The sequence below is a fragment of the Poecilia reticulata genome, chromosome 12, assembly GCF_904066995.2.
Source record: "Poecilia reticulata chromosome 12, P_reticulata-male-v2, whole genome shotgun sequence".
Lineage (NCBI taxonomy): Eukaryota > Metazoa > Chordata > Actinopteri > Cyprinodontiformes > Poeciliidae > Poecilia > Poecilia reticulata.
In genome coordinates this window covers 32,706,485-32,731,301 of record NC_088841.1, presented here as the reverse complement: position 1 = coordinate 32,731,301, position 24,817 = coordinate 32,706,485, and the positions used below count along the sequence as shown (strand labels likewise).

Sequence of the window (24,817 nt, the reverse complement as noted above, 5' to 3'; positions counted from 1 at the left end):
GAAGTGAAAGGGATGGGTGAGCTTGATTCTTTTTCAAGGTGCCAGTTGGGTGGAGATGGTGAATGCATTCAAAAGTGTTGGATTTGTTGATTTAACTTGACATTGGTAAAGCAGTTGCTACGTCAGGAGTGTCACGCTTTTTAAAATGATGACCAAGGTGTTGGATGCATCCCCTCTTTAAACATGCACATCACTCTCCATGACACATCCCCTGTGAAAAATACTAATGTTTCTGACCCAAAGCTCCTGCAGCAAGAGGTCAAAGACTGTCACTAAGATCTGTTAAACAGGAGGAGGATTTCTAAGTCAAGATCATGCTACTCATCTTCAATCGTTTGTGTCAGAAAAAAAGTCAGCAGAATTGAGGCTGTGCTGTGACTACAGAGAACTAAACCCGAAGTCAAAACCAGACAGGAACCCCATTCTTAGAATTCAGGACATGTTGGACTTTCTTCATAGTAGTTCCTGGTTCTCAGTTCTGGATCAGGGCAAATCCCACCATCAGGGCGTCTTGGACCAGTAAGCCTCTCATTCACAGCTTTCATTACGCCGTGGGGCTCATACCAGTGGAAACACAAACAGTTTGGCCTCAGATCAGCTCCAGCAGTTTCAGCGCAGTATGGAGGACTGTTCAAATGGATTGTGTGATGTCATCTGTGAGCCTTATTTAGAAGACAACTTAGTGTACTCTCTATCATTTGAAATGCATGTACAACATATCTGCACTGATACCAAACATGGTGTCAAACTTACTCCTGTCAAATGAATGTTTTAAGAGGCAGGTGTCATTATCTGTTTGTTGTTGGGCCCAAAATGCAGAGAGGAGCAGGGAGGATGGATAATATTGAATATTCTTTAAAAAAAATATAAAAAACTTGCAGAATTCACAGGAAATTCAGAGCAAAACAAAACAGGAATCTGGAGCAAAAAGCAAGCAGAATATGAAAAGGGAAGTAACCAGGATATGATGTGATTTAAGAGATGTAACCAGTAAGAAGTGTGAGCAGAAGAAGAGTTTAAATACTGTGAGGGTGAATGCTGGAACAAAAAAACTTGGGCTGATGAGATAATGAGTTGTAGGAATGAGATGAGAGAGAGAAAATGGCACAAGGGGCAAGGGAGAGGACACAACAGAGGAACTGGGAAAATGAATCTAGCACATAATAACTAGACCTAAGAAACATAATAAAACTAGAATAACAAGGAATAACTGGAGACAAGAAATAAACATAACTACAAACACTAAGAAGGATGAACTAAAGTCGAACAGAAACAAGACTGATGTAATCAGACAAAGAGAAAAAGAAACAGAGAATTAAACCTGAAAAACAACTCGAAGAAAAAAGTGCAAAAAACAGAGGATGACCCCAATAAACACCCCCATAAGATGGACTGAATATTCACACTCCTTAGTTAAATCATGAACTAACTGTGATTAAACCACATTTTTTGAAAGCTGAGCTAAAAGTAAACCCAGACCTGATTATTACCTGACCTGCAGATACAATAAATTATTTTAACAGAACCTCTGATGGATGAAAGATCTCTGAAAGCAACACATCATTTAAAAAACTCAGAACCAGCAGAGAAATAAAGTCTCTGACATCTATCAGTCTGGAAACGGTTCCAGAACCTTCTGTAAGGTTCTGGACTCCAGAGAACCTCAGTAGAACCAGGATCCAACATGGAACAGTGGAGAACCTTCCAGGAGAGGCCGACCCACCAGAACCACTCCAAGAGCTCATCAAGGACTCATCAGGAGGTCCAGAAGAACCAGAACCACATCTGAAGGTTGTCTTTGTAAAAATATTAACTTTTTATGCCCAAATTGATAACATGTCAACCATCACAAGGCCTGTTCTTTCAGTCAGAGTAGAATATTTCCCTCTATTCTTTCTCCAACATGGTGGATCACATTATCCACCATGTCTGCTGTTGAAAATAGATCAATTTTTAATATCAAATTCATATTTGAAATTGAGTAGAGATGCAGCGATCAAAGCTTTTCTGTCCAGCACTGATCTCCAGTTTTCATTCTGATCTGATCTTCCAGTTCCTGGCATTTTTTCTCCAAAGTGAAAAATGTTCTGCAGGTTCTGAGTTTCAGGTAGAAGTTCTGATTGAAACATAAAATATTAAGATTTTCTCTGTTTGTTTTATTTTTCAAAGTACTATCACTTGACCTTCATCAACTGGTTTAAAGATGGGAATAATTTACTGTAAATTAGGAATTAATGAATAAAATCTCTTAACATTTAAAAAGGAACAGCACTGAGAAGCAAATGAATCAAATGCAGAAGAAAATGTATTTATTGTTCACTAAAAATATGAAGCATAACATCAACAAATATACAAATCGGATTCCAAAACAGTTGGAATACTAAACAAATTGTGAATAAAAACTGAATGTAATGATGTGGAGATGGCAAATGTCAATAGTTCTTTCAAATCAACAATGTCTTTATTGGACAGAGAAGGAACCATCTTATTTTACACAACCTTTGTATTTGTTCTGAACTGGTTTATTCTATAGTTGGGCCTCCAGCTTTAAATGACAGAACTACAGACAAGGAGGTTACCAAGAAAGCAATTACATTCTACAATTAACTACATTAATTGAGTGTCAGTTTCAACAGAAAAAAGAGAATTTCTTCTGCTTTAACATGTTATATCATTAATAGTCGCTGACGAGAGCCGGTCTCTCATCTACTCATCATTCGCTAACTGCTGACATTGAGGAAGGAATGCAGCAATATATAAACTGATAAAACATAACTCCAAGTTTACCTAGTCATTAATAGATCTATATGAAAAATTACTGCAGTAACAATCTGCATCCTTACAGAGTTTTGTTGGAGGCTTTAACCACTGGCAGCAGCCTCAGAAGAACCTTCTCTGAAACAGAGTATTTCTTCAGGTCAAACACATCCAGATCTTTTCCTGATGACACTAAAATGAAACCCAGAGCTGACCACTGAGCAGGAGACAGTTTATCTGTGGAGAGACTTCCTGAACTCAGAGACTGTTGGATCTCCTCCACTAGAGAACGATCATTCAGTTCATTCAGACAGTGGAACAGATTGATGCTTTTCTCTGCAGACACATTCTCACTGATCTTCTCCTTGATGTACTGAACTGTGTCCTGATTGGTCTGTGAGCTACTTCCTGTTTGTCTCAGCAGACCTCGTAGGAGTCTCTGATTTTTCTGCAGTGAAAGTCCCAGGAGGAAACAGAGGAAAGTCCAGGTGTCCATTTGGACTCTGTAAGGCCTGGTCAACAGCTGTCTGAAGGGATAAATATTTCATATGTTGAATTTAGAAAAATAAGCATTAAATTTGTTCTTTCATTTTGTGTAAAAAGTATTAAATACAGATTGGATTAATATAAAAACATATTTTTCTCACATTATTAAATGTAGGCAGCTTTCAAAATCAACGGTTCTTATTTTTCTGTTATGCCTCCATCACATCCTCGTCTTTTTTATCAGCCATCTTTGACTGGGACAGTGATCTGGTCCGTCATCCAACTTGTCCATTGTTTATATTTCAATACAGAACCACAAAAAAATCTTTCTCCTACCTCTGGACTTGTTTTGACAAGAGACTTAATTAAGAACCTGCATTAGCTGCTCAGGTGCAGCCTGCAGACAGCAGCAGATAAAATTAGATTCAGTTTTGTTATCAAATGTAAAATATGTCAGAGATGCAGCGATCAGAGCTTTTCTGTCCAACACTGATCTCCAGTTTTCATTCTGCTCTGATCTTCCAGTTCCTGGAATTTTTTTCTCCAAAGATAAAAATGTTCTGCAGATTCTGAGTTTCAGGTAGAAGTTCTGATTGAAACATAAAATATTAAGAGTTTATCCATTTTATTTTTCAAAGCATCATCATTAGATCTTCATCAACTGGTTTCAAGATGGGAATAATTTACTGTAAATTAGGAATTTTTGAAAGTCAGAGTTGAGATTGAAATAAAATCTCTTATTGACATTTAACAGAACAAAATGAACTGCAAAAAATGAATCAAATGCAAAAGAAAATATTTTTTGATTCTTCACTAAATACATATAACTGCAGCAAATATACAAGAGGATCATTTAACATTTGAATCCAAGAAAAATTTAAGAAAATAGGAGCTGACAAACAAAAAATCTCCAGTGATTGAGAAAAACTACAGTAAATTAAAATAGTCTTTGACTGGAAACCGAAAAACATGTGGATCCTTGAAGAATCCCATCTTCCATCTTTAAAGGACTGGAAGAAGAACAAATTTCTAAAGAATCATCTGTTAGAGTTTCACCAAGAGACAGTTCAGGTCCATGAAAACATGTAGAGATGAACTATCTGTTCAACAGTGAGAGAGTTTCTCTGACAGGAGGAACATTTTTAGACTCTTTAGACTCAATTCAGCAAAGAAACACTGAGGAACCATAACGGAAGGAGAACCCAAATCCAGGAATCAGAGGTTCAGTGAATGTGGTCTTTAAGGTGTGGAGGTGGATCAGTGAGTCAGAGGAGACTCTGTAGAAGGACAGAATGCCAGCAGGACAGTCCACATACACTGATACTCTGTTAGAGACAGAGGAGGAGGAGAGACGAGTTTTTATATTATTGTGCCAGACAGAGTAACCATAATCATCAACATCAGAGCATCTCAGACTCCAGGAATGATCATTATATCCAAACCAACAGTCTCTTCTGTTTCCTTTCCTCCTGATTCTTCTGTAACTCAATGATATATAAACTATTCCTTTCCACTCGACTTCCCAGTAACAGCGACCAGTCAGACCAGTTCTACACAGCAGCTGATCCCAGAAATCAAATCTGTCTGGATGATCAGGATATGACTGAAGCTCCATCACCACATATGTCACCTTCCTGTTGTCTTCAGACAGTTCAAAGTTTCTGTTCACTGTGTTTGTGTCGATGGTGAGTTGACAGGAATCTGATGGAGAGAACAAACACAATCCAGCTGCAGTTATTGATCATTTATTGATCTTTGATGATGATCCTGAATGAGTGATGTGACACTTTGAAGATGGTTGAATGTGAGCTGCTTTGTTGTCATGAATCAGATGAAAAACACACTTACACTTCCTCAGACCTGGTGTCAAGAATCGGCCTCCAGCAGGCTCCACTCTGAAAGGAGGAGGGGGGTCAGACCATCAGTCTCTTTCAGCAGCAAACATGGACATTACATGTCTCTCAGACACACATTGTCCTCCACTGAGACAGGAACAGTCCAACATCTGGATTGCAAACTGCAGTGGATGTAGGAAGGACCGTTGGTGCTGCTGCAGCACAACTCATTTCTCCAAACACAGGAAAAGCTCCAACAGAAAGGAGAAAGGAAATCCCTCAGTAACAACCTGAAGAAACTCACTGAAGCCTAAAAGGACATCAGGAAACTAAGGAAACATTTCTGGAAGCTCAACCTGATTTAATAATCAGCATTAAAATCCAATCAATCTAAACTCTGATCAACACCTGGATACCTGCTCCATCCACACTCCCACACACAGATGAAGGAATGAAACACTAAACAGCCCTGCTGCTGAAAACCTGCTGTGGCCTCACTGTAATATCCAGAAATACAAACATTACAAAGGAGAAGCTGCATCACATTCAACAAAGAGTTCAACAAGAACCAAAGATTTGATCTCTGAGCTCAGACTCACAAACCAGGGAGAGGCTTCCATCATCACACACCTCTGACAAACACCTCCAACCTTTCAGCACTTCCTCTACCAACCAGCACCACCAGGTGGCACTGCACACATTTACAATGAGACCAAGAAGAAGAAGCAGCTTCCTGAATCCAGCAGCTGCAGTAATGGCTTGTGAAAGTAATGCTCTCTTTACTCCAGAAGTTCTGGATGTGATGATCTTATCTTTTTTTAATCTTTATTGATAAATTTATCAGAACTTTAAATCTGAACAAGTTCCTGCTCTCATTTCTACTTTTCCCTCATCATTCACTGGTTTTCTTCTCTCCTTCTGCAAAACAAGGTATTTACTTTCTTTCCTGATTCCATTTATACGTTTGATTATTTTCCAGATGTCGTCTCCTGGGTGGGTTCAAAATAGCAAATAGAACTAATATACTTTTAAATGTCCATTTTTTTCCTTATGAATGGTTATTTTTCTAGATGTTGGCTTCATGTGTAATATATTTTAACTCTCAAATTTCTAAGTTTTGCTTAAAATCCAAAGTTAGTTATTTCTCTGTCTGAGAACTTTTAAACATCCATTTGGCCAACATGTAGCACATTTTCTCATCTTTGCTTCTTATGGCTTATTGGTCTGCAGCTCCATCCAACATTGTTTTCAAGTCCTTTCTATCCTCTGTAGAACCTCATGGAAATCTAACTGCTGAACTCCTCCAACTCTGATGAATGATGTGAGTTTGAAAAAGAATCTGAATATTTTCATTAATATATTCAGAGTTCCTATTAAACTCTATTAAATCCATCCCACTCTTTAATTTCCCTTGTGAGCCATTCTTAGTCAGGAGAATATTCCAGAAAACTGGGTAATGATCTCTGCCTCCAGATGAGGCGTCTAATAATCTAATTTCACAATCAAAATGAGGGATTTACTTTCTTTCCTGATTCCATTTATGTTTTTTCCAGATGTCGTCTCTTGATGGAGGTTAAAATTGAACTACTAAACTTCTAAATTTCTCTATATGCCTTGTGAATAGTTAGCTTCACTTTTTCATATACTTTATGAAAATACACACCGACTGACAAAGTTGGCGTAACTCAACTATGAGTTACTATAAATTTTTTTATAAATGTCTCAGTTCTAAACTAAATAGTTAATTATCAAACTGAATATTTAACTTCAAACTAAATATTGAGTCATCAAATTAAATATTTATCTTCAAACTAAATATTTTCCATCAAACTGACTAAAGTCGTTTCTCCTCTTCCTCCTCTATCAGACCTTCTCTGCTCATGCAGCAGGTTCCTCCATACCTCAGAGCTTCCAGTCTCCAGTCTGGATCCTTCAGTCCAGCCGACAGCAGCTTCACTCCTGAGTCTCCTGGATGATTGTAGCTCAGGTCCAACTCTTTCAGATGGGAGGGGTTAAAGGTCAGAGCTGAGGCCAGAGAAGCACAGCCTTCCTCTGAGACCAAACAGCCTGATAAGCTGCAGACACACAATTCATCACATGATGAGAAAATGAGAACATTGAGGTACAACCCAAGGTCTGAACTGGTCATTCATAGGAGAGGAAAACAATCAATAAACTGGTGCTTAACCCGTTAATAATAAACATTTATTTCCTTTTGTAGATAATAAAAATCAGAATTTGCCAAAAGTAGAATGGATCAGAAAGTCTAAGAACTGCTTGTTGGAAGGATTTGCAGTTAAGCACCTTTGTTCACCCATAACCCAACAATCTGCCAAGTCCCCAGAGTTCAGTGGGATCCTGATCCCATCTGTTCAAATACCTCTCTTCTTGGTTCTTTTAGCCAAGAAGAGAATAAATGAAAACCAGCCATGTTTATGTGTTGAGACTTAGCATGGTTAGCCATGTCACAGTCATATATCTATATTTACAACAATCTACTACTGAAATAATAATTACATCATCTCTGTTAGCAAAGGAGAGAAATCTTGTTTCTCCAGGTTTGAGAATATTGTACCTGAGAGTTTTCAGGTTGCAGTTTGGACTCTTCAGTCCAACAGAGAGAAGCTTCACTCCTGAATCCTGCAGGTTGTTGTTTCTCAGGTCCAGTTCTCTGAGACTGGAGGACTGGGAGCTGAGAACTGAAGACAGAGCTTCACAGCTTCTCTCTGAGAGGTTACAGTCACTCAGTCTGAGGAGACAGGGAGAAAATATAAACTAATTCGTAAAAAAATATGCTTTTTGTTTCAGTCAATGATGTTCTTTTTGCACACATTGAAAAAAAAACATTTTCCACATCTTTATTGTGAACAAGTTTATTCTCTAATTGTACCTCCAAACTTTAAAGACTGCATTACAGCAGCCAGCAAAGAAGCTGGTAGGAGAAACACTAATTTCTGTAATGACCTGCATTAATCCAGTGTCAGCTTCAACAGAAAAAAAGGATTTCTGCTACTTGAACATGCGGCATTATGAATATTCACCTATGAGAGCCAACAATGCACAAGTAAACAAACTGATAAAGCATGACTCAATATAAACCCCATCACTAACAAATGTCTTTAAAAAATAACTGCAGTAACAATGTGTGTCCTTACAGAGCTTTGTTGGAGGCTTTAACCACTGGCAGCAGCCTCAGAAGAACCTCCTCTGAAGCAGAGTATTTCTTCAGGTCAAACACATCCAGATCTTTTCCTGATGACAGTAAGATGAAAACCAGAGCTGACCACTGAGCAGGAGACAGTTTATCTGTGGAGAGACATCCTGAACTCAGAGACTGTTGGATCTCCTCCACTAGAGAACGATCATTCAGTTCATTCAGACAGTGGAACAGAATGATGCTTTTCTCTGCAGACGCATTCTCACTGATCTTCTTCCTGATGTAATGAACTGTTTCCGGATTGGTCTGTGAGCTACTTCCTGTTTGTGTCAACAGACCTTTTAGGAGTCTCTGATTGGTCTGTGAGCTACTTCCTGTCTCTATCAACAGACCTTGTAGGAGTCTCTGATTGGTCTGCAGTGAAAATCCCAGGAGGAAACGGAGAAACAAGTCCAGGTGACCATTTGGACTCTGTAAGGCCTGGTCAACAGCTCTCTGATGGACAGACTTTAGTTTAGATTTAATAAATGATGAATTATCCTTAGATGTTTGTTTTTGTTCCATCAGGTTGACACCAGAGTTGATGAAGGTCAGATTAACATGAAGAGAAGCCAGAAACTCCTGAACACTCAGATGGACGAAGCAGAACACCTTGTCCAGGTATAGCCCTCTCTCCTCTCTAAACATCTGTGTAAACACTCCTGAGTACACTGAGGCTGCTCTGATATCGATGCCACACTCTGTCAGGTCTGATTCATAGAAGATCAGGTTTCCTTTCTGCAGCTGATCAAAAGCCAGTTTTCCCAGAGACTCGATCATCTTCCTGCTCTCTGGACTCCAGTGTGGATCTGTTTCAGCTCCTCCATCATACTTGACCTTCTTCACTTTGGTCTGAACCACCAGGAAGTGGATGTACATCTCAGTCAGGGTTCTGGGCAGCTCTCCTCCCTCTCTGGTCTCCAACACATCCTCCAGAACTGTAGCAGTGATCCAGCAAAAGACTGGGATGTGGCACATGATGTGGAGGCTTTGTGATGTCTTCATGTGGGAGATGATCCTGCTGGCCTGCTGCTCATCTCTGAATCTCTTCCTGAAGTACTCCTCCTTCTGGGGGTCATTGAACCCTCTGACCTCTGTCACCATGTCAACACACTGAGGAGGGATCTGATTGGCTGCTGCAGGTCGTGTGGTTATCCAGAGGAGAGCAGAAGGAAGCAGTTTCCCCCCGATGAGGTTTGTCAGCAGAACATCCACTGAGCTGGACTCTGTAGCATCAGTCAGGATCTCCTTGTTGGGGAAGTCCAGTGGAAGTCTACTCTCATCCAAGCCATCAAAGATGAACAGAACCTGGAAGTGTTCAAAGCTGCTGATTTCTTTGGTTTCAGTAAAGAAGTGATGAACAAGTTCCACCAAGCTGAAATTTTTCTCCTTCAGCACATTCAGCTCTCTGAAGGTGAATGGAAATATGAAGTGGATGTTCTGGTGGGCTTTGTCTTCAGCCCAGTCCAGAGTGAACTTCTGTGTTAAGACTGTTTTCCCAATGCCAGCCACTCCCTTTGTCATCACTGTTCTGATTGGTTGATCTCTTCCAGGTGTGACTTTAAAGATGTCTTCTTGTCTGACTGTTGTTTCTGGTCTGTGTGGTTTTCTGGATGCTGTTTCAATCTGTCTGACTTCATGTTCATTGTTGACCTCTCCAGTCCCTCCCTCTGTGATGTAGAGCTCTGTGTAGATCTGGTTCAGAAGGGTTGGACTTCCTGATTTAGCAATCCCCTCAAACACAGACTGGAATTTCTTCTTTAGACCAGATTTAAGTTGATGTTGACAAACTACAGCAAGATGATCTAAATTAACACAAAAAGTAAAATCAAGGATGAAATAAAAAATACCTTCTGAAGATGATTTAAATAAATGTGATACCATCTCTTCAGACATCAGTAAATGTGTCATTTATCCATCAGGTCAAATCTTTGTAGAAATCCTCTTACTGCTCTGCAGACGGTCAGCCAGCTCCTCCTGCTTCATCCTCCTCAGGAAGTTCAGTGTGATCTTCATCACTGCCTCTCTGCTGCTCCTCCTCTGCTCTTCATCATCACCTTCCAACACCTCATCATCCTCTCTCTGACTCTCTGAGCATTCTGGGTAATCTGGACTCAGAACCTTCTGGATCTTCTTCAGCTCGTTCTTCACAAAAGTGACAATGTTTTCCTCCAGCAGCTGGAACAGAATAATAGATGAAGGAAACATCAGACTGAAATCATGGAGCTAAACACCAGATAGATATTGGATAGACTGACAGTCCTTTGGTCTACGAAGTGCAGCATGGAGACGACTGTGAACAGAACCATGGAAAAGTCGTTGTTCATGTACAGACCATAAATAATGTGTCCAGCTGTGTTTGATGCTGCTGGGCAGACGGACCACTGGGAACGTCTGAGCTCCACTGGTCCAGTCTGTGGAGGAACCAGGAACAATCAGGAAGGCAGGAAATATTCATTCAGCAATATTTACTAATAAAATAACTGAGTGTCACATTAAAAGCTGAAAACAGAGCATCACATGAACACAATACAAAGAAGTTAGAAAGAGGAAGATGAACTACAAGAATAAAGACCAGTAACACCAGAATCATCAGTAGACATTTTAAAAAGTTGGTGCTGAACTTGGACTTCAAACTGTCCACACTGTCAGTAGATGTGATGCTGGTGGAGACAGAGTCCCAGAACTTGGGGACAGTGGAAGTGAAGAATCTGTCCACACAGGTCTTCAGGACAGTGTGGGACATCCTCCAGGTTCTGATGACCTGGATTTGAAGTGATGTGGACACGGAGGAGCTCTGAGATATGGGGGTGTGTCCATGTGGGATGCTCTCCTGGATGTTATAGAAGATTTATGTTTAGAGGATTTGTGTGCCCGCTTTTAGTCTGACATGGAGCCAGGAAGCACCAGAACATCATCATCATCACCCAGGGTTGAAGATATGAAGGCGTTTTCATTAGGCCAGAGCAGCTGGTTTAGATAATGGATCTAAACTCTGTAAATATAACTGGGAACATCTGAAACTTACTGGTTCAGTTAAAAGCAGTTAGAAACAGCTCACCTCTCTGATGGTGGAGATCCAGGAGATGTAAAGAAGATGAATTGATCCTTTGACCTGTTGCTCTTAAAGGACACACAGCTAGGTTCTGGTTCCGGTTCTGGTCGGAGCTTCTGATGGATCCTGACAGAAACATGATGATTAAAACTGAATCTGTTCAGTCTGGATGAAGCAGCAAAGATTAGCAGCAGCAGCAGCTTCATCACCACGTCTGTTTTGACCTGATATATAGTGAACGCTGTGTGTAAAGGGCTGTGGATAGTTAGAGATGGTGACCTCACCTCTGACCTTTGCTCTGGCTCTCATCTTCCCCACACAGAGTGGTTTTAGAGGGAGGGACTCCCTCCTCTCTGTCTTCACACTGATCCATGCTGCTGAATTCACATCAGCTCACACACACTTTCTAGCTTCACCTGCAGAGGAAACACACATCATTCATCTGCACATCAACTCTGATAATCCTTTACATCATTAGTGCTGGAAAAGATCAGCTGCTCCTCCTCTGATTGGCTCTTCTTCTCTGCTTCATATCAGTGTCAGGCAGGGGTGAAAGTAGTTATAAATTCTTGGGGGTACTATGACACACAAAAAATATTATATATATATATATATATATATATATATATATATATATATATATATATATATATATATATATATATATATATAAAAAATTCCCTTCTCACCCTCCGCGGGTGGTCTGTTTCATCCTTTGAGCTCGGGTCCTCTACCAGAGGCCTGGGAGCTTGAGGGTTCTGCGCAGTATCTTGGCTGTGCCTAGAACTGCACATTTCTGGACTGAGATGTCTGATGTTGTTCCTGGGATCTGTTTGAGCCACTGCTCCAGTTTGGGGGTGACTGCCCCGAGGGCCCCGATGACTACAGGCACCACTGTGGTCTTCACCTTCCAGGTCTTTTCCAGTTCCTCCCTGAGGCCCTGGTATTTCTCCAATTTCTCATGCTCCTTTTTCCTGATGTTGTAGTCACTTGGTATTGCTACATCCACCACAACGGCTTTCCTCTGTTCTTTATCCACCACCACAATGTCCGGTTGGTTCGCCATTACCATCTTGTCTGTCTGGATCTGGAAGTCCCACAGGATCTTAGCTCGGTCATTCTCCACCACTTTTGGGGGTGTTCCCCACTTTGATCTCGGGGCTTCCAGTCCATATTCTGCACAGATGTTCCTGTACACTATGCCCGCCACTTGGTTATGTCGTTCCATGTATGCTTTCCCTGCCAGCATCTTGCACCCTGCTATTATGTGCTGGACTGTCTCAGGGGCCTCCTTGCACAACCTACACCTTGGGTCTTGTCTGGTGTGGTAGATCTGAGCCTCTATTGCTCTGGTGTTTAGGGCCTGTTCCTGGGCGGCCAGGATGAGAGCCTCTGTGCTGTCCTTGAGTCCAGCTTTCTCCAGCCATTGGTAGGTTTTCCTGACATCAGCCACTTCAGTTATTTGTCGGTGGTACATCCCATGTAGGGGCTTGTCCTCCCATGATGGTACTTCCAGCACCTTGTCTTCTGTTCCCCATTGCCTGAGACATTCGCTGAGCACATCGTCTGTTGAGGCTTTGTCCTTGATGTATTTATGGATCTTGGATGTTTCATCCTGGACAGTGGCTCTCACACTCACTAGTCCTCTGCCTCCTTCCTTATGGCTCGTGTACAGTCTCAGGGTGCTGGATTTGGGGTGGAACCCTCCATGCATGGTTAGTAGCTTCCTAGTCTTAACATCCGTGGCCTTCATCTCTTCCATTGGCCAGCTAATTATTTCGGCAGGGTATCTAATTACTGGTAAGGCATAGCTGTTTATTGCACGGATCTTGTTCTTGCCATTGAGCTGGCTTCTCAGGACTTGCCTTATTCGTTGGAGGTATTTGGCTGTGGCTCCTTTCCTTGTGACCTCATCGAGGTTGCCATTTGCTTGTGGTATTCCCAGGTACTTGTAGCTGTGCTCTATGTCTGCTATTGTTCCTTCTGGGAGTGAGACCCCTTCTGTGTGGGCGACCTTCCCTCTCTTTGTAACCATCCGACCACACTTCTCTAGTCCGAATGACATCCCAATGTCAGTGCTGTAGATCCTGGTGGTGTGGATCAGTGAGTCGATGTCTCGCTCGCTCTTGGCGTACAGCTTGATGTCATCCATGTAGAGGAGGTGACTGATCGTGGCCCCATTCTTGAGTCGGTATCCGTAGCCAGTCTTGTTGATGATTTGGCTGAGAGGGTTCAGGCCTATGCAGAACAGCAGTGGGGACAGAGCATCTCCTTGGTATATGCCACATTTGATGGACACTTGTGCAAGTGGTTTGCAGTTGGCTTCAAGGGTGGTTTTCCACATATATATATGTGGAATATATATATATATATATATATATATATATATATATATATATATATATATATATATATATATATGAAACGGCATATATGTTGTGTGTGTGTGCTTTGGAGTTTGGAGTTTCTGTGCTTGTTAACTCTTACATTGTTACTGAATACAGCTGTATTTCCTTCAGCCCACAGGCTGCAATGTTGACACCTTGAGATACCATCAGACCTAAATTCTGAACATCATGGCATGGATGCATCCCAATTTTCCATGTCTGGCTTATAACCATTCATTTTAGCTTTTAAGCTGGTTATATTGATCCTGTGTCCAGACAGAGGGATTATCAGTAGCCCAGCATCATGACCTGATTGTTCTGAAGATCCTGCAGCTTCCACTTCTCTTCCTAACATGGCGCCTCCTCACCCTGACTCTCATACTGATAGGAGGAACCACAGAGCTCTGTTAGGTTAAAACTCATCTTCTGAAGTTGGGATGTTTTTCTTCCAACAGGTTCCAGAGGAATCACCTCAAACCAGATGTTGGACTGGATTTTATTTAAATGTCATTTGCAAATGTTAGAGCCTCATTTGCAACAGTGGAGCTATAAAGGTTGAAAAAGGCTATCGTTTTGGAGAAAATCTCATCAACATCAATATTTCCACTAAATGAGAACCAAAAAAATAAATTGTTTGATAAAGGAAAAGCCTCTGAGCTCAAAGCACCAAACTATTTTTTATATTAGACAATTAATTTAATTTCACATAATTACCGCGGTAGAAGCCATTTATTTGTTAAATACTGAATGAAACATTTGTTGTAAATGACGTATATTCACAAAAAACGAGGTAATTAGTGCAAGTTTGTCGTTTATTGGACGTTGACAAATTACAGCGGCTGTGATGCGCCAAGAGAAAGGTAAAACAACCCGAACAGGTGATCAACTCAAAACCACTTGCACTTTTTTACTTTCCATCTCTCCCTGTTATTTAAACACAGTCGTTGCCATGGTAACCTCCTGCGCTCCACAAGCCGACCAGATATTACATTAAAAACATAACATTCAGTCCGATATTAGGTTTTCAGCCTTGATATTTATTTTGCGATCTTTAATAAGCCTTCCTGAACACAGCGGTAGTTGATTTGATAATTTTAAACTTCTGCTCTGCTCGTTATTTTGGTAATGGAACCGAAACGCACAGAATTGCGCAACACCTTGTTGAGTCAATAATCACTGAGATTATTATTGTTGTTGTTGGGTCATTAATTTTTTGTTGTTGTTGTTGTTCTTTAATAAAGTTACGAACGTTTTAAGCGAGTCAGAGGAGCGATGTGCTGGTCTCAGCGTCCTGGTGGCGTTCACTTTGTCACCTAAGGCTGAGATCGACTCAAAACGTTCCGCGATCGACACATTGCAGCCCTGCTCAAGCACAAAGAGTTCAGAAACAATATGACATGGGAAAAAAGTTATTTATTAACCGATTAAGTCGTGTTTTAGATTGTTCTTGAAAACTAATCAGTCACGGCTGATTAGTGGGTGCACTCACAGCTGCACAGTGAATCCGTTGATTTTTTTTTACAGCAGACAGCCGCTCCCATCTCTTGCAGGTACTGCGTACCCCCGCTAAATCTTTTAAGGGTACGCATTACCCTGCCGTAGCCCTTACTTTCACCCCTGGTGTCAGGTGAATGCAGTCAGACAGCAGAGAGGCAGAGGAAGCTGCCATCAGCTGCTGCACTTCTACTATCAGTCCACTAGATGGAGACATGGAGCAACATTTACTGATTCAACCCGAACAACAGGAAGTAAAATATTATACATAAAATCTGTTTAATTCAGTTTTGCTATTAAGGTAATTATTGAATTACCCGCTCTATCAAAGATTAACTACTTAATAATAATTTGACTGAATTAAACACATTTTGAGAATAATATTTTACTTTGAAACTGTTGTGTTGAACTTTAATGGTGAAGACTAAAATTTGACTACAGGAAATAAAAACATCAAGTAGTTTGTTCAGAGCAAAAGAAACATCTCTTCATCAATTTGTTTTATTCCAGTTTATCAGTAATCTAATATTCCCTTAGATCAGGGGTGCCTAAAGTCGGTCCTGGAGGGCCGGTATAGTGCCCGTTTTAGTTCTCTCCCTGCTAGTAATAACAACCTTTTCCGCATGTCAGTGTTATTCTTTGGCCTTCAAATGAGACCACATTTGATCCAGGTACATTATACCAAGGAGAGAATGAAAACATACAGGATCCTGGGCCTAATGGACCGACTTTTGACACCTCTGCTTTAGATTAACCTTCAAACAGCAGAGAGATTAAACTTTGAGTTCAAGTCAGTAGTTCTCTGTTCTCCAAACATCAGAGAAAAAATAAGAAACAGGAAAGATCCTAAAGTCAAAGTTCAAGTAGAAATCAAAGAACTTACAGTTTGTTCAAATGATCCAAAGAGTTGAAGAACATCTGCACAACAAACTGACCCAACAGAACCACAGTACAACCGAACTGGACAGTTGAGGTTAAACTGAAAGTATTAGGAGAAATGAGCCTAAACTGGTCTAACTGGTACTGACTGTCTATGAGTCAGAGGAATGTTTACCTGCTGACCTCTGAAAACATGAAGCCTTATTTTAACTCCCAGTTTGTACACAAACTGCTCCTGTTATTCTGGGGAAGCAGGTTCTGTTCAGCTGTACTGGAACCAAAATCAGTTTTAACTTTGAACCAACTGGACTCTTGAATTGATTTTTCTTCCTCTAGTGGTGAAGCTATAACCTGCATGATGAATGATTATTAAACCCAGATGAAGCATTTTTAAATTATCAAAATATATCAAGGACAATGATGGTAAAAAGAGATCAGAACCAGAACCAATTCTAAGGTTTTATTTATAAAACCGTAAGTAAAGGACAATTTGTTCTTATGCAACTTTTAAAATGAGCTCAATGCAACAACAGCACAGATTTAATTGAGTCATTATGTATTGACCAGAACTCAAATCCTGAAGGTTTGTTTGAAAAACTAAGTCTATCTTAGGCCTCTAATGAGCCGTCATTTGATCCAGGTTTGTTAACCAGGGACAGAGCCAGAACATGCAGGATGCTGGGCCTCCAGGAGCGACTCTGGACCCCACTGGTCTGAGTCCCCGTGAGATCAGGCTGATTTCTGGACAACACTGGCCCTACCTCACTGAAACCTACCAACATGCAATGATCCAGCCTGACAGTAAAATTGAAAATGTCCACAATAATATCACTTTGTTTGAGAGGAGCCAGAATAAGATAACAAGACACAGTTATAATGTGGATAACTTTCTTCTGGAGATTCTGTTGGTTTCATACAAGTTTCCTCAGATCTCAAGAATTGAATGAATTATTGAGCCACAATGTAACATGTAAAGATTTGTCTGATCTACAATATTTGTTAATTTATACAATATTGCAATAATTATTTTGACATTTTAGCTTTAACATTGTGAAGACAACCCTTCCAATGCAACATGTACTTTAAATACAATAAACTGACTAACTGTAGTAAATGCATAAAATCAGCAACGCTGCTTTCCTTCCACCTAACCAATGAGAGCGCAGATCAGGGAATGATGTCACACCCAGCCTGGGCAAAACACAAATCATTATGAAAACTGAAGCCATTATTGCTGAAACTTCTCATCTTTACCTGCTGAGTTCCAGTTTCTGCCTTCAGGCTTCAGGCTCAGATTTCCTGGTATAAAACTAACAGGTAGAAGCTGCTTAGTTCCTGCAGCAACAGGACGAGGAGGGGGACTCACACCTGGTTTAGTGTCTGTAGCAACTGACAGTCAGTAATGAAATGACCTGCTGTTCTCTTCACATTATGTATTGATTTGTATTTCATGTTCTTCTGGTTTGTTTTGTTGATTTTAATTTTTAATCTTTGATATTTTGTCTTTTAGTTTTTAAACTTGCTGTAACATTAATTGTCCATTTGGGAAACAAATAAATCTGAATCTAAATCATTCCAGTAGAAAACCAGTGGCTGCTGTCTGCTGATGCAGCCTATTAATAATAATAATAATAATAATAATATTATTATGTTACCTCTACATTTTAAATAAATGGCAGCCATATTGGATTTGAGATCTGAGTTGGTGAGACTTTGAGTTCCTGAGGTCCTTGAATGGATTTTTTTTAACATCTAAGAAAAGCTGAAGTGATTTCCAACTTTCTGGTTTGATTCTAAATGTTTTATTTATTCCACTCAGACTTTTTCTCATTTTTATTTCCAGTGTCTGAGCAGAAGGATGAGGATGAAGGTTTAATTCTGGTTGTGAAATTTAAATCTCTGGACCTGGTTCTGTTTGGGAGGAGATGACCACTGAAGACGTCAGCAGCCAAGGTCATTCTAGGTCGGCCAGATCTTCCTTCAGAGCGTCAGAAACCAGGGAGACGTGTTTGTACGTCAGGTTTCTCTGCCTGTCTTGGATGGAAAAGCTCAGCAGGAAGTGATGCAGGAATCCTTCAGGTTTGTCTCCCTCTGTGGTCCTGAGGGGGTCCAGGCCTCCATCCTGGTCCTACCTGTGGGTCCCTCACTGATGAAGAGTTTCACACCATCCAGGACACATTCAGCTCCAGAGTCAATGATTTCACCATCATCCTCTTCACTGCAGACTCAGATCCTGCAGATAAAGCTGCTGGTAACTTAATGAAGGAGAACAAGGACATCAGGATCTCATTCAGATCTGAGGAGGAAGATATTTTGTTCTGAACATCAGAGACAGACAGCAGATCCAGATCTGGTGGAAACGGTTCAAACGATTAGTTGTGGAAAGTGAAGCATTTTCTCAACAGACCTGTTCACCAACGTGTTGATTGAGAGGATTTTAAAAGCTGAAGCAGAACGACAGGATGAGAAACAGAAGAGAGATGATGAGCATCAGTCAACAAAACAACTCAGGAAAGAGACAGAAGTTAAAAAAGGGAAAAAGAAAAATCAGAACAAATTAAAACTCTGAAATCTAAACTTGATCAGCAGAGAAAACAACAAATTCAGCTGCTGAAGGAGGAAGATGAAAACACTGAGAATGAACGCTAAAAATGAAAGAAAACAAAGAGAAAAAAATTGAGAAAACAGGAAGAGCTGCAGCAAAAAGAGTGGAGACAAAAACTAAAGGCTTCAGAAAACCGAGTTAAAGTTGAACGAGAGCAAAGAGGCGGATCTGGATCAGTGCAGACGAGAGCGGACCAGGGAGCGGGATGCTTGGGATGAAAAGAAGGACGGCATCCTGGAATGAATGGACCAGTAACTGAAACAGAACCTGCAGAAACCCAGAAGAATCTGCAGGAGGAGCGAAGGCGCCACAGGAAGCTGCAGGAGGATTTCTACCAGAAGAGGAGGAAGTGACTCATCTGGGCTTTGTTTTGCTGCTGTCAGTGTCTCTAGTTTTATTAAATCTGCATCAAACCATCAGCTGCTGGACCCAAATGGTCCCGGACCAAACATCATGACCCGGCTGGAGTCTGGCTCATTTTCAACATAATAATACTGGTAATGATTGTAATGTGTCATATTGACTTCCAGAGTCATCAGCAGCTCCACATTAATGGGTTTTTGTCAAAGTTTAATACATAAACAAGCAGCTTTTGCATTAAATTAACTGTATAATTAATATAAATGATTTTCTTCCTGCCTGTTGACTGGTGCAGTCAGAGCTGCAGTGATGATGCATCATGTTAGCATCACATGTCAAAGTGTTGAATGTTAATCTCAGTGAATGATGGAAATATAGATATTTGTTTCAGTGAATGAATTTGGCTGATTTCAGTATTTTCATGTAATCAGCAGTGATGTGGTTCTGGAGCTGTTAGTCTGTAAGGCTGATGGAACCACAGAAAACCCAAACAGTTCAAGTTTCATTTTAACTTTAATTTATTTCATTGTAATTTTATCTAAATGTGGATTTATAGGGTTTTATGTATATGGATATTTTTCTGTAATGTTTTGTCTCTGTGTGAGAGCTCTTGTTACTGAGTCTACATCTATAAAAGCAGAACTAGAGGTTTGTTTCTGATCAGACTCCTTGTTTCTCTTATTTCCTGCCATCCATGTTTTGGGTTTTTTAGTGAAAGTCCAACTGAAACGGTTTCCTCCAGTGAGCTGAGGGTCAGTTACATGACAGGATGAGGATGTGACTCTGTTGTCACCTGGAAAGAGAACCTGAGTGAAGTTGCCCCCCCCCGCACACACACACACCTTCTTCAAATCAGACAAACGTAGCGGAGTTGATTGACACCCATTTTGTCTGATTTGAAGAAGGTGGGGGGCTGGTTGATCTTGGATGACCTCTAGAAACATTTCTTTATATCTTTAAAATGATAGCGGCACAAACAAAAAAATTTTGCTGCACAAACAAGCACAAACGGAGCACAAACGTTTGACACCAATTTTGTCTGATTTGAAGAAGGTGGGGGGGCCAACTTCACTCAGGTGGAAAACGAGACACGTTCAGACCTGAGCTGTTCGTTTTCAGCTGTGACTTTATAATCATCTGATGTGTTTGACTGGCTGTTCAGTTCAGTGAGGTGGGTCTTCCAATACTTTTACCTCTGAATAGAAATAAAGACAGAGATTAATCTTCCTCTAGTTACTGGACAGTTTCATTCTTTGATAACAGAAATTTCCTCAACAGACTGAAAGACTAAATTCTCAGTCCTGGTTTCTGAAACATTTAAAATCTGTGATAATTTTATAAACAGATCTAATGAGAACTTCTGATTACATTTTTCAAAAAAACATTTCAAAATTTGGTTTCTCAAATATGGAGGGACTCTGATTTTATAGCACATCTTTGGTTAGATTTTCTACACAGGTTCAGAATAAAGTTAATACCAATTAATTACATCAGTTTAATTGTTTCAAATGTGGAGATGATTAATTTTATATCGACTCAGATTTATAGTCCAATCCTAATGTCATGTTGAAGTCCACAATATAAAGTTATAGGAAAGAGCCTGATGCAACTTACTAGAAATCTGGCTCCACAGGAAACATCCATCGATTTACAGTCAGAGCATTTACACTTTCTGCACTGCAGCATCATTTGTACCAGTTAAGGGACTTTATACAAATGTAGGTCAACCCAAAGTGTAACAGCTTGACCAGTAGATGGCAGCAGAGAGCCTCCTACTATAAACTATTGCATGGAGCAGGAGAGTTTAAGGGCCTGAAGCCCCTCAACTTTTAATCTGGTCCCTCTTCCAGAAAGGGTGACAAAGGGAGAGTTAAGAGTTTAGTCCTGCTAATGGAGCTGATTTTAAGTCAGGCAAACAGACTAGAGTACTACAACTCACCACTTTTACTGCAGGCAGAAACCAAGCTGTAACCCCTCAGGTTATATATATAACTCTTTTCTCTTACACACCTTAAACATGTTCTTACATACATTGCATTGCAGACCTTTTCACCTTAAACAGTGTTAATCGCCTTTTACTTAACCTGGTTAATGTTTTACACTCACATAATGGAGGCTTTACACACCATAAAAGTCCATAACATTATAGTACACACAGGTATTTTCTGTTGCCTTAAAACACACAGTAAATGTAGTGTTTTGTTAATAACTGTTAACCACCAGTAAATGCGTCATTTTTACTTGTCTCTAACCTGCCAGTCAGTCAAGGGCAAAATCAAGTTTAAGCGATTTGATTGGCTGTGATGGACTGGGATGAGAACGTGACTGGACGTGCACGTGCCGCTGCTACGTACTGGCAGTTGGTCGGCAGCCGTTCATGGATGAGGTTGGATCTATGCCGCTGTGGACTGTGAGTTTTTGCTAACCAGTTGGAGCTACAAACTTTTTCTGGACATTTTACCTAGTTTTTGGAGCCACAGAACCGGACCGCGCTCGACGTCTTGCTTGGGTTTTGGAGCTGCAGACCTGAACCACGCTCGTGAGCCGGAATGGACTATTGGACCAGAGTTGGAGCAGATTTCTTGCTATTCTTTCAAAACTGGTAACCCATGGTGGGGTGAATAACACATTCCTAGTTGTTGTTCTGGGAGCCGCCATAATTGGAGCTGCTATTCAGAGGACTAATGCTAACGGAGTCCCCTCAGGGCTTCAACGCTTATAAAGCTAACAAACCCTTGACCCAGGGGCGAAGCTATAGGGGGAGCTGGGGCAGCCGGACCGGTTCGGGGGGGGGGGTGTCTGGAGGCACCAGGGAGGGAGGAATGGTTTCAAGTCGCTTAAATGTCTAATTACAGATGGAAAAAGTGCGCCCTCACCTGTTGAGAAAGGTGTATTTAATGTTAAAGTCAACAGTTTCAGTTTCGTCCCCCCCTCCCTCCACCAACAGTTTCCAGCAGCTGATGCAGGTAAGGGGCCCGGTGATTTGTTAGGGGCCCGGCAATTGGCCCGCCCCCCGGCCGACGCTGACTTCTTCTGCTAGTGCCTTGACTCTTGACCAGTCAAGGGTCAAAATAACCCTTGACTGGTTTGTTAAGGGTTATTTATTTTTTTAGTTTTTTTGGGGTTTTTTTTTTGTAAATTATAAAACTATGAAAACCTTCGAATAGATGGTCAAATAGCGAACCAATTATGAAAAAGGAACCCGACAAAGTGGGTATCAAAATGAAGATTAATTTGTTAGATTTAATATAATACTGGAACCACATCCGCAGAATCAATGTGCGTGACGCACCGAGTCACCTGAAGGGACGTCGCCCCTCTAACACACAAAATGAAGCGGCCTTCTGTGGACGCTGCTGACTGTCCGGATCACGGCTTTATTCCGGACATACTAATTTCCCTTCCTCTGTAAGTTAGACACACCTTCTTACATTATATATCTTTAAAGTAATATTTTGATATGTGGTTGTATTTAATGGGGTGTGGAAAGGCGGTTTCTGCCGAGCTGGTCGGGCTTTCCATCCCACATCTTTCCCCCCTCCCTTCTCCTTCCACCCTCCCTTCTCCTTCCCCCCTCCCTCTCTGCTCCTACACTCACTCACAAGATCAGAGTTTCTCAGAAAGTGAGCCACTAAAGAGAGTCGGGCTTCACCTGAGCCGCCTGAAAATGCTGGTGGAGAATTCAGGTCAGAGAGAAAGACGGACGGACTCTTTCTCCTCCCAGCTGGATAGTATGGATCAACAGGTTCGCCTCGGCACGACTCTCACTTCATCTAAGCCACCTGCCTCTGACCTCCCTGAAGATCCAGCACTCCGCATTTCTGAGGTCTGAGACCGGGGTCCAGATATTATCCTTACACCCGTCTTCCTCCAGAATGTGTCTGGCCCCCCAACATTGCATAGCAGGACATACCTGTCCGGATCACTACAAGAACAGTTACAAAAAACAGAAATACAAAAAACAGTGGTCTTAATTCAAACCTCAGACTGATCCCCTATCTAAAGGAACCTCAGACTGAAGAGCTTTCAGCCTCCGAGTCACTTAAACTGGCTCTTTTAAATACCAGATCTCTCTGTGCTAAAGCTCTATTAATTAATGATTTCATCACTGAGCATAATATTGATGTTTTATTTCTGACAGAAACATGGCTGAATGACAATAATGGACCAATCGTACTAATTGAATCAACGCCTCCTACGTACAATTTTTTAAGTGAAAATAGAAAACACAAAAAAGGAGGAGGTGTGGCTTCAATATTTAAGAATACCATGAACTGTAGTAAAATCTCTTTGGGTAATTTTATGTCTTTTGAATATCTTGGAATCGAGGTAAAAGGCCACAAACGAACTTTGACACTAACTCTATACAAAACACCAACATATGTGGAAAATTTCTTTGCGGACTTGAATGAGCTTCTATCTCTCATATGTATTGATTACGATTGTTTGATAATTGTCGGTGATTTCAACATTCATGTTGACAACCCCCAAGACCGAGGGGCTAAAAAGCTCTGTAATATATTAGAGAGTTTTGGTTTAACACAATATGTCAAACAAGCAACACACACTCAGGGACACACACTGGACCTGGTTATCAGTAAGGGTGTGAATATTTCCAATGTCTCTGTAGCTAATATTGCCCTGTCGGATCATTTTGCTGTTTTCTTTGACAGTTCTTTATCCGTTAACCCACTTGGACAAAAAGCTACTATCACAAAAAGTACTTTCACAGAAAACACAGCAGAAACATTTAATCAAATCTACTCTTCTTCCTCACTCTTAAGTTATAGTGACGTAGATAAGTTGGTGGATGATTTTCAGTGCAAACTTTCAGATATCATTGATTACATTGCCCCCACTAAAGTGAAGGTTGTGACTGGTAGGAAGAAATCTCCATGGAGAAATGCACAAGTAGTTCAATCTGCAAAACAACTCTGCCGTAGGGCCGAACGGAAATGGCGTAAAGGTCAACTGCACGTTTATTATGACATCTACAAGGAAAGACTACGTAACTATCACACAACACTAAAACATGCCAGAGAGGCTTTCTTTGCAGATGTCATAAACAAAAACATTAACAATGCTCGAGCTTTATTTGCCACTGTTGACAGGCTCACAAATCCTCCAATGACGTTGCCACCTGAACTTCAATCTATTGCCGCCTGCAACAAGTTTTCAAGTTTCTTTTCAGAGAAAATTCAAAAGATCAGAGGATTAATCTGCACATCCACTCCAAAGACAGTACTAATGCTGTGCCCAAACAAAACAAATGCAGGAAAAATGACCCAATTTCAACTACTAAATTATAAAACCCTAGAAGAAATTATAAGTCAATTAAGCTCCAGTTCCTGCTGTCTGGATGTCCTACCCACACATTTCTTTAAGAAAGTCCTGCATGTCATTGCTAATGATCTGATCCAAATAGTAAACTTATCGCTCTCTTCAGGTGTTTTCCCCCAGGCTTTGAAAACAGCAGTTATCAAACCACTGATAAAAAAGAACAATTTGGACAAATCCCTACTGCAGAATTACAGGCCGATCTCCAACCTCCCATTCATCAGCAAAATTATTGAAAAAGCTGTTTTTAAACAATTAAATAACTTCCTAACAACAACAAACTGCTTTGACTCCTTCCAGTCTGGTTTTTGTGCTCACCACAGCACGGAGACGGCCCTTGTAAAAGTGTTCAATGACATCCATATAAATACAGACTGTGGGAGAACCACAGTGCTGGTTCTGTTGGACCTCAGTGCAGCTTTCGAC

At 40.8% G+C, this 24,817-nt stretch overlaps 1 pseudogene across 1 annotated transcript; it reads right to left on the bottom strand.

Annotated features, from left to right (window-relative positions):
- Window positions 1-2,292: 2,292 nt before the first annotated feature.
- On the bottom strand, window positions 2,293-16,352 carry LOC145554127 (NLR family CARD domain-containing protein 3-like; annotated as a pseudogene). The gene is made up of 10 exons (XR_014090167.1): window positions 16,094-16,352; window positions 11,609-11,745; window positions 11,336-11,432; window positions 10,610-10,688; window positions 10,224-10,452; window positions 8,234-10,079; window positions 7,654-7,827; window positions 6,980-7,153; window positions 5,092-5,138; window positions 2,293-4,944 (listed from the first exon to the last, which is right to left on the bottom strand). The product of XR_014090167.1 is annotated as an NLR family CARD domain-containing protein 3-like (transcript).
- Window positions 16,353-24,817: the final 8,465 nt, after the last annotated feature.